We start from the raw sequence: 11,774 nt of genomic DNA on the forward strand, positions 1-11,774 counted from the left end.
AGTTATGAATTGGTAGAAATGCCATGTATAATTAGGGATTAGGAATAACCAATTGTTACGGGAAGCGTTCAATTCGGATTACTGACGATTAAATCGTTAGTGGATTAAGTTGAGTTAAGGTGGACTCAATCCCCCTCTAACTCCTTATCATAGAATCAACGTAGCATTCCCTTAGTATTCTGATAACCGACTTAGTTGCATCTTGTGGGTAGTTGCATCGTAGTATAATTCCCTTCGTAAAACTCTCATAGACTTAAAAACGACTAGTTAGATTAGAAAACATCAATGCTAGAGCACTAGGAGTGGAACGAACTTATCTACTCCACTATATCTCATAGGATTGAGAGTAGAAAATCTTTGATAAACTTATAGCATCATTAAGTTTAGTTTACTTACGTTTTGAATTTATCGTTCATTTCGTATGTAGACTATTCATTTTATGTTTATCAAATGGCGCCGCTGCCATCTTAGTTGCACTTTAGCATTGTTTTCTTTGTAGAAGTAGTTATTTTTAAGTCCCATTAAACCCACCCACCCTTGTTTGATTCATACTGTGGTTGCCGTTTCAGTTTTGGAAAAATTCCGCGAGAAAATACACGAAGGCGCGCCAGCAAAAGAGCGACCCGCTATCTTCTTGAAATTCGTTTACAACGAAAGCCAGCGCTACAAAGAGAGCGACCAGCGCATCATTAAGTTCTTGGACTTTCGAATTTACAAAAGCGCCCAAGATACAAGATAGCGTTATTAGCGCTCTTAGTTTGAAATTTCGATTTCCCGGTTTGTTTGAACCCGAGTTGTCAAGTTTTTCAGTGTTCTATTCTCTTATATACATCGAACAGCGTACACAAGACGCTATTCATAAAGCGAAGCAAGGGCCAATCAGGTATTCCTTTCTTCCACACCTCGCATCTCCTGTTAGAGGTTTATACTAGTACATCAGAATTGTTTGGAGTGTTGCATGTTTAGTTAAGCTCGACTTAGCCTTGCATGAGATTAAGGTCTGGCCGAACAAAAACACCTAACGTAAATACACAACAACATCAACAAACAAGTCTATCTAGTATACCACAAACTACACCTCTAGCTACTATATCACACACACCACCTGATATAATGGGGGAAGAAAGAGAGACTCCTCTCTCGGACTTCTACAAAGCCTTGAGCGATAGCCCCAAATCTTGCATCGTTCTAGCAGACCCACCGGGGGATTTCAGAATCCCTCCAAATATTTTTAATTTGTTACCCGTTTTTCATGGTTTAGACCATGAAAAACCTTACCAGCACATGCGTAGGATTGAACAAGTCCTAACAACATTCCACCATCCTACGGTTGGTTCGGAACAAATTAAATTAAGGGTATTCCCTTTCACCTAGCCCGATAAAGCGGCGTCTTGGTTAAGCGCCCAAAGCCTAATTCACGTGGACTCGTGGGCTAAACTTGTTCATTTGTTTATGGAACATTTTTACTCACCCCTAAAGACGGATGAGATGCTTTCCAAGATTCATTTCTTTTCGACAAAATCCTCATGAATCATTTTGAGGCTTGGAATCGTTTCACCGATCTGCTTATAGAGTGTCCACACCATAACCTAGCAAAAGACACGTTAGTTCTGCCTTTTCAAAGGACTTCAACATCACCATAAAGAAGTCCTTGACATTATGAATGGGGGTAGTTTCTTAAGTAAAGGAGCCTCGGAGGCTTATAAATTTTAGAAGACCAAACTAAGCTTAAATAATAATTGGGGGGGTAGTGATGATATCCCCGTTCGCCTAGTTCTTCTTCAACAATGATTAAAGGCCGCGGTATGTTTGAAATTAAACACGATTCGAGCTTAAAACTCTAATCGAATCACTCACTAAAAGGTAGAGGCCATTTACGTACAACAAAAGCCTATCCCCGTCATGAATGTAAATTCAAACCCCATGTAGTTTCATTTGGAGCCCCGAGCATCCCGATTCCCATCTGTCCTATATAGCCTATGAACGGGCTTGTTCCATTAATAGTGAACCTAAGCCCTTGGAGACAAAATCCCAACCGGTTGGCGGAATAACCAAAAGCGCCACACCTCAAGGGTACAATCATCAATATGTTAATAACGCAGAGCTTTTAACCAAGCTCCACTACGACAAGGGCGTGGTCGGGGTAATTTTAATAATTATAACAACCAAGTGCAACCTCGACAAGGTCAAGCACAAGGTCAAGCACAAGGTCAAGCACAAGGTCAAGCACAAGGTCAAGGTAATTATAATAATTATAATGCTAATAGAGGCATCGTTCCGGTAAATAATAACTATCAAAATCCACCAATAAATAATTCACGGGAAATAGTTCCAGTAACAACACCCGTGAACACTACACCCACCCAACCGGATCGTCTTGACACCTTTATACAAGTGAGCCAAAAACTTTTCCAAACCATGGCTCAATCCAACCAACAGCTTCTACAATCCGTAAATAATTTAACCCAACAATTGGCTCAAGATAAAGCCCAACCCAAAGGTGTGTTTCCAGGTAACGCAATACCTAATCCTAAAACAACAAACACAGCCTTTGAGGTCACCGATAATACTAGTAATGAATATGAAAATGTAGGTGAGATAAATGCCATCACCACTCTCCGTTCTGGCAGAGTGGTTGATAACAAAGTAACTATGCCTATAGTTACCCCAACAGTAGCCCCTACACCTGCTATATTACTAGATACCGAAATAGAAACTGAAGAGCCTACCACTGTAGAGGTACCAGTTACAACACAACCTAAGAAACAGAAAGCCACGGTTAAACATCCAGGTGATACCATTGCTAAATATCGGCCGAAACCACCGTTTCCACAAAAAAAATTAGCCATGTTAACTAGAGATACAAATTACGAGGAGATTAGGGACGTTTTCAAGAATCTAACTATAAACCTTCCCTTCCTCGAAGCTATTAAAAGCTACCACACCATGCTAAGTTTCTAAAGGAATTGTGTACTACTAGGGCGAAGACAAATATACCAAAAGGCGCTTTTTAATGCAGAACAATTCCCAACCTTATCTCGAACATAATGGAATTGTTAAGTACAAGGACCACGGTAGATCCCCATTGCACAATGCACCTTAGGAGATTCCTATATGACCACCGTTATTAGACACGGGGGCTAGTGTTAACTTACTCCCATTTTATTTGTATAGACAAATAGGTCTAGACAAAATGCAACCCACTAAAATGGCGTTGCAATTAGCTTATCGGTCTATTAAGTACCCTAAGGGTGTAGTCAAAAATGTCTTTGGTAAAAGTGCGCGGGATTTCTACTATCCGGCTGATTTTGTAGTCCTCGATACAGAAGTCGCTAACGACTCTGTCCCGATCATTTTAGGGCGTCCTTTCCTGGCAACTGCCAATGCGCTCATTAATTGCCGTGATGGTTCAATGTCCATGTCTTTTGGCCATCTTGCTGTTGAAGTCAATGTTTTTAAAACAAGGACACAGTTACCCGATTCGTCTATGGATGGAGAGGTTAGCATGATCGAGAGCTTTGCTCGACATTATTTCAACAACACGTTCCATGATGATCATATGCCCAAAATTCTTTCCTTTGGAAAGTCAGACTCCAACATTTTCATTCCTACACTAGTCGATACACATATTATTGATGAGGGGCCGGGATAGATGACTTTCTCAAAGATGTAGAGGACTACCATAGTAATGTGGATATAACCAATCTAGATGAGGAATTTGATGAGTTTCTTGAGTAGGTGACAATTCACCCTATCAAGAACTAACTTGCACAACATCCACCTCGATTCCCCTCCTTCCACCCTTTCAAAGAAATCTCGAAGTTTGCACTTTCGATCCTTTTGTTTCTCCCCACATTGCTTCATAATTTTTTAAATCCTCCTAGCAAACAGATACTTGAGGAAGGACAACCTATTTGACACCTTCATTTTCAGAATTGAGGCGGTCCCTACACACACAATGAATGAGTTGATTGCTAAAACCACATCCTCATTAGGTATGCAGGCTGTCTTTCTAAAAACTTATCCATATCCACCATATCCTTCAAAACCATTCACTTTTCCACACTTATTTACTAGAACACCCACTCATTCAAAAATGAAAAAGAAGGTGCATGATAGGTTACACAATAGGGTTATTCGACTTCGTTTGGATTCCACTCGACTGTGTCGTAGGAAATCTTGGTGCTTCATTGTGTTTGGATATGTTTTCTGTGATATTTATTTATGGAATGATCCACAACTATTTCGGTTGTTAATATATGATCAACTGCATGTTCATACATATGTTTTAGATAAAGTCTTGAGTATCTGACTATAAACGACTCAAATTTCTGTGTTGGTGCATTTCCTTTCATTCCAATATATTGGTGAGTGCACCATTAAGGTAACCGGGCCCTCCCTATGGAGTGTGTGGCTGTAAGTACCGGATCCTAAGTCCACGGTTCACATAGTTCACGTTTTCCACTCTTGCATGTTTTCTCGGATTTTTGAGTCATGTTTCTCTATGGTGTGAATTATGTCTTTATTGCTTATTGTTTTTCCTTCTAAAAATAAAATAAAAATAAAAAATAAAAATAAACATAGTAATCTAGGAAGTCTCGGGAATCTGACTTTAAAAGACCCACTGCTAAAAACAAATTTTCTAAAATTCTTGTAAAAAATTTGTTTGGGGGTGGGGTGTTCGTGTTTCCGTACTAAATGTTTTATGTCCCATTAGAGTTGCTTAGGCCGTTTTATTGTATTACGATTCGGATTGACATGATCTATTAAATTAGAGTTCATTCGTTCGCATAACTTACGTCATGCACGCACTTCGAGACGTTTTCCACTATCTCATATGTCATCCGAAGTCGGAATAGAGTGTTTTATGGATCATTGGATAGGATATTCTCTCCTGATCATTTCCATATCTCATTCGCAAAAATCGGACATGTAACGAAGCGGGAATTTTGATTTGAAATTCGCGAAAAAATCGAAAAAATCAAAAATTTCGATTTTGGGCTTGGGCCCAACCCGCGCCCACCCGCGCCCACGACCAGCGCGCTCGCGCTCTTACCTTCTCACGAACAGTTCATCGCGTTCTTCATCTTCCACCGCCATTAACGCCAAGCTTAAAGCTTAAACCTAAAACAAAAATCAAATAAAAAGAAAACTAAAAACAACCCACGCCAAAAATCAAATCCCAACCCCAATCGACTTCAAACACCAATCAAAACCACATCCACCAATTTAACCCAACAAAAACCACCAAAAATTCAAAAATTTCGTGCTGCGCCACCACCACTCCGCCACCACCACTTTTCTTTAGGTCGGTCACGTTAAACCACAACTACCACACCCTCTACAAACCCCAAACCGTATTCAAACTTCAAATGGCTCAACGCCGTATTATACCGGAGCAGATTTTCACTGCAGACCATTTCGCGCCGTTTTACGGTGACGAAATGGCTAGTAGAGACTGGAATAGTCTCTGGTACTCGACCGAAGACTTCTACCATGAAGACTTGGTCCGACGGTTCTACAACACCAAGGAGTTGGAGGAGAGTAGGATTTTTGTGATGGTAAGAAAGAAGAGGAGGGAGTTGACTACGGGACTGTTGGCTGAGATTCTAGGCATTCCGCCTAGAATCAATCTGGATGCCACTTTACAGGATCCTCAGTTTGACGAGGTAGAGCCGTTGATGGGCGTTACTGTCATCAATGGGAGTTACAATCCAAACTCCCATTGTGTTCGCCAGCATCCCTCAGGACCAACCAACTGGCTACATTTCGATGGATTGGTCGGAATGTCCTAGGCAAGGACAAGGTCGTTGACATCGGTCCGACTGCGCCTCCCGTCTATGGGTACTCCAGGAGCAGAAGTATGATTTCTGCATCCTGGAGTTTTTGCTGAACATTATTAGGGGGTTCGGAAGGTCTTTGGCACCTCTCCCTGTGCTTATTACTAAGATCATGCTGAAGATGAAAGCAACTCCTGCATCTGAGAGGATTTACATTACCCTGCACCGTAACCCGCGTATCTATAGGGAGTGTGTCCAACAAGTTTGGAGGAGGGCTGAGGATAGAGAGGAAGAAGAAGAGGATGGTGGAGCTGGGGGACAGCAGGATGATTCGGAGGAGGATGAGGAGGATGGGACTTGCTTTGATACGGATGCCTTCCAGAGGTGTTGGTCTGATGCTGAGCGCATGGCTATGCTTCATAGGGGCATGCGTTCACTCAACACTCTCTGTGCAGACCTCCGGACTCGACAGGCGACCATTCATCACAACCGAGATCCGCACCCGAGAGAGAGGATGAGAGATGGGGGAGCGGCGAGGGATGAGATGGAAGCCAGCGCCAGTTTAGAGTAGATATGCTAGACGCTTCCCACCTCCGGAGGACTCGCCTCGAGGACACATTTTACGAGGCATGGCGTCGTCGGCGAAGGACGACTGCTGCTGGACCTACCGAGCCCAGGGAGCCACCACTAGAGATCAGGCCCTCGGCCACCACCGGGCGAGGTGTTTAGAAGGATGAGGAGTGATAGTCGTAGTTATTTTGTTTTATAAGTTGTTGTTTTATTTACTTTTGTTGTTTTATTGTAATGTAACTTTTATTTCCGTAATTTGAATTTTGTAAGTGAAAGGACCTCCGAATCAAAATTTTAATATAAGGGGTTATTTTCAGTTAGTGTGCTTGTTTCATTTTGACCCCACCTTCCCAACTTGTTTGGGGGTGGTTTTATCATTTCAAGCTGTATTTTTTATAAAAAACCCTAGTGTTAGAATTTACTGCGGAGTAAGGTGAAAATATGGCCGTTTAGGCATATCTATGATTGAGAATCATTGTAGGATGAAATCTACATTAAATAGGTACATTCAGTCATAAAATCCAAATAAGAGATACTGGGTTTGAATTAGAATACAGGATAGGAGTTGTTTCCGTTTTCAAGTTTGGAAATTTTAGGATTTCCAGAAACTGCCGTAATTAGTTTTGGCAACTTTCCGATACATTCTAGCAACTTTAAACCTATATAAACTTGATACAATCTATCCTCACAACTCACACTACACCTAAACTCCATCACTCACCCTTCACACCCGCGATTCCCACGTTTCGTCTCCATTTTCACAAAATCGCAACTTCGGGCCCGGGCTTCAGCGCCTGCCTTCACTTCGACAGAAAATTTTGGTCGAGCGCCCAGTTAAGTTAAGCGTGACCCGTGCTAAGTTACTGGAATTCAAAAATACAAAAGCGCCGCGCTTCTAAGTTAAAGCGCCGCGCGACGACTTCCTGGACCAGACATTTTCCAGTTTTTTCGCCCGTAGTATCCGGATCATTCGCAGCTATCCCAAAGCGTAATTTTGAGATGACATCTCCAACATTGATACCGGAACAGTCTTTCGAAGATTTGTTCCAAAGCACTACTTACGGTGCTTGGTTTCGCGAGGTGATCACATACGTTGGCTGGGAACCTCTTATGGTAACACCGGCTGAACTTTATTCTCCAGCACTTGCATCTTATTTTTATAATAACTGCATTTTCTTTGAGAGACCGGATGGAGAACAAGTGTTCTCCATCACCATTGACGATGAACCAATGGAAATTACCAGGTTCTTGCTAGCATTTGTTCTTGGACTTGCTATGCCCGCTGAGATACAAGACCCATGGTGCTATTGGGTCGATAATATGCATGTCTATACTTATGAGTCTTTGCACGAGGCTTATGGGGCAGGCATTTTCCGTATTGAGGACCAAGGGGACTATAACGTTGCCCTTGGTAGCCTGTCCATGAACATAGGAACTGTTATGTTTTGGATTATGCTAAACATTTTAGGGGAATGGCGTTTTCTTCCTGTGAATGACGCCACTTGCAGCGTTTTCCTTGCTTTAGCCAATGGACGCCGGTTCTATGACCTTCCCAGGACTTTGATGTCTAGTTTAGCACGAGCCCATACCATGAGGCATAAGTACCTTCTTATGCCTGTTCTAATTTCACGTATTATGCTATGTTTCTTTCCTGTTTTTTGTACACGTTTCACGGATTGGATTAAGGTAGACGGTCGCGACCCACCAATAGTATTATTCGATCTTTCCGTGCAATGACTTGGCATGGGTGGCGGATCAACAACCTCACGGGTTGCCCTACACCCCATCAGACCAAGTGGCACTTAATAGGTTAGCAACCATAGATGATAAATGGCGTGAAGCCGGCAAATTATCATAGCATGGCAGATCGCTGAAGGAACCTCACTTCTTTATAGAAGTAGAGAGGATGGCGAAGATGACGATAACAACGGAGGCGGAGGTAAGTTTTAGTTCGGTAGTGTCCGCTTATGTCCCAAGCAATTTAATTATGTTAACCCCATAATGGGTAGAACTCTTTATAGAGTTGTGTCGTTTTTTTATTTCCTATATTAGTGCGTTCTAACTTTGTTTTTGCGGATGTCCCGAAATTCCGCAGCGTTTCAATGGTATTTTTCCTACCCTCTTTATTTAAATGCTTTGAGGACAAAGCATGCTTTTTGTTTGGGGGCATAGAAACACGTGTAATTAAGACATCCGTTACGATATAGATAGACATAATATGCATTTGTTTTCTAGTTAAAATTTCAAAAATTTAAAAATATAAATAAATAAGTCATGCTATACACTTAGGAATATTGGTATTGTTTCTTTCTCCATGCTTTTAACAATCTAGAAGTCTCACATAGTCATTTGCATCGAGAATAATTGTTAGAAACTTAGGTTATCGTAGGTAATAATCTTTGCATCTATCTATAAATATATTACATGAGTATCTATGATTGTTAGCGTAAAGTTTCTGAAATCTAGGCTAGAGTACTTATTCTACAAATCCTGTGAGAATATAGCCTAAAAGCCTTATATGAAATAAACATTTGAGAAATGACACAAGGGAGAAGTAAAAATCGGATAGAGAAATCACCGTCCACTTGCTTGATCACTAAACCATATCCTAAGCGAGAATTTAGGCCGCTCTTTGGATCGATATAGCGAGAAATTCAAACCTATGAATTATTTTTCCTATTAGTCGCCACTCGAGCCTTTTCTTTAGCCTTCCATACACCACAATTCCTTTACAAAACAAAAAACAAAAACAAAAACAAAATAAATAAAAAAAAAAAAAAGAGAATAAATCAACCTACCCAATTTAGAATAAGTCCGAGAATAGAATGAGTGAAGAAAGAAGAAGAGAAAAACACGTATGTAAACAAAAAAATGTTAGTTGCTTGAGAAAATAAAGAAAAGAAGTTTCCATCCAAAGAAAAGAAAAATAGAAATAAAATAAAAACTCCAAAAAATAGAATAAAAGGGAGTCAAAAAGCCAAAGAAAAGAAAAAGAAAAATATGGCTAAGGATGGAAACAAAGTATAGAAGCAAAAAAGAAAATAACAAGGTTTTCTCTAAGTTACATAATCTGAAGACTCTATTATCTCGGACTTGTCCTTTTGAATATCCATTTCCTTCCTTCTTAAACCATCTCCTAATCCCGTAACACCTAATAAAGACCTCTAGCTCAATTAGGAATAGGTTAGTGTGATAGTAAGTGGCGGATGTGTTTGATCGACCCGGCCTTCCTTGTTGTCATTGAGATTGTAAGGTAAAAGTGTGCCCAATCGCATAATTTGGAGTAGCTTAAACTTGAGTGGAAAAATCGAGAGTGTTGTTTCTTGACTATTATTGTGAGAACCTACTTAAGGACGCTTATTCCGAAGTTCTCGAAAACAAACACGCTAAACATTTGATAGTACTACTCATTGTATATATGTTTATTGTAGATGATTGATTATTATGCATATATTAACTTAGGGTTTTGACTGGTTATTCTTATGTAATTGCTAGAGAGATGTATAGATAGTTGAGCATGAATAAGGAAACAATAGTTTTATTTTCTTAGTCGTTGTAGTATAGATGAAGTTTGTGAGTACCTTCATTGGAAAACTCTCACGAGGCTATAACTCGTCCACTAGGGAATTCCTAGTGGTTTAAAGGCCTTGTTGCATATGGTCAATGCAATCGCGACTCAGTAAAACGAGATTAGGTAGAACTCCATTTTTGGTCACTTATTCTAATTTCTCATCTTTGCTTGAGGACAAGCAAAATGTTTGATTGGGGTGGTTTGATAAGAGCCCAAAACTGTAGTTTTAACCCCTTAATAATCATCTTGTTAGACCAATTATGTGAATAATAAGTAAGAGTTAATACTGATTAAGTGTTTTTATGCATTTCAGGCTTCAAAGTCCATTATGTGCAGAAATGTGCCATTTTAGCGAGATAAAGGAGCAAAAGTAAGCAGAACTTCCGAATGCCATATCTTTGGACTCAGACCTCGGAATGAGGCCTACCTTATGTCAAAACGACCGGCTCGGAAAGAGCTTTGCAATGGTCCAAGCCTTGACCCAATCAGAGGAGCAGAAGTGGACGAAAAGTCTGTGGAAGCCAACTGCAGCTGAAGAGGCCTTTTTGATTTGAAAGATTGGGTTTTGGGCCTGATTCTCTGGCCCAAAACATGGCTCCAAGCCCATGCACGATTTTTGGATCTGAATGTATAAGAACAAAAGCTTAACTCTTTGTTAATGGTAGATTAATTAGTAGAGAATTAGGGTAGATAGCTTAGAATAGAAAGTAGCCATTAAAATAGCTTCTAGATCTAGATTTAATTGTTTTCTTTAATTAGTTTCAAATCCCTTATTAGATTAAACCTTTGGATCTTGTTCTTCAAATTGATGAGATCAATAAAGTAGTATTCTTTATCAATTTCGATTTTTGTCAAATCCAATTCTAGATCTAATTTCAATTCATGTCCTTATTTCAATTTAGTCATTAAATTAGATTTCATTATTGTTAAATTAAGTAAATTTCAATGCTTTATATTATGTTTAGTTTTAATCTAAATGGAAATGATTGCGGAATGATTCAAGGCTAAACCTCCATTAGAGGGGGTTGTGAAGCCTTGATGAAAGCTTGAGTCCGATTATCGTAGAGTCGTCGTATTTTCTATTCCACTCTAGAAATGATTAGTTCACCATGAGAATGGGTTTAATTGTTCACATGCTAGTTATGAATTGGTAGAAATGCCATGTATAATTAGGGATTAGGAATAACCAATTGTTCTGCGAAGCAGTTCAATTCGGATTATGACGATTCGTCGTTAGTGGATTAAGTTGAGTTAAGGTGGACTCAATCCCCCTCTAACTCCTTATCATAGAATCAACGTAGCATTCCCTTAGTATTCTGATAACCGACTTAGTTGCATCTTGTGGGTAGTTGCATCGTAGTATAATTCCCTTCGTAAAACTCTCATAGACTTAAAAACGACTAGTTAGATTAGAAAACATCAATGCTAGAGCACTAGGAGTGGAACGAACTTATCTACTCCACTATATCTCATAGGATTGAGAGTAGAAAATCTTTGATAAACTTATAGCATCATTAAGTTTAGTTTACTTACGTTTTGAATTTATCGTTCATTTCGTAGGTAGACTATTCATTTTATGTTTATCACTTCTCTATGAACACAAAGTAACACTCGACATCATAAGTAATGGTAATTTTTTGGATAGAGGTGAAACCGAAGCCTTAACCTTTCTTGAAAACCAAGCTGAAAATAGTACTCATTGGGGCGACATAAACAATTCCAAAATAGCCCAACCCAGTACATCTAAAGCTAGTGGTATTTTTAAGGTGAAATCCGATCCAAAAATAAAAACTTTAATCGGAGCCCTCACAAAAAAGATAGATGCCTTCACAACCAAACAAAAAGACTCATCC

Source organism: Coptis chinensis, chromosome 3 (genome assembly GCF_015680905.1).
Source record: "Coptis chinensis isolate HL-2020 chromosome 3, ASM1568090v1, whole genome shotgun sequence".
Taxonomy (NCBI): Eukaryota; Viridiplantae; Streptophyta; class Magnoliopsida; order Ranunculales; family Ranunculaceae; genus Coptis; species Coptis chinensis.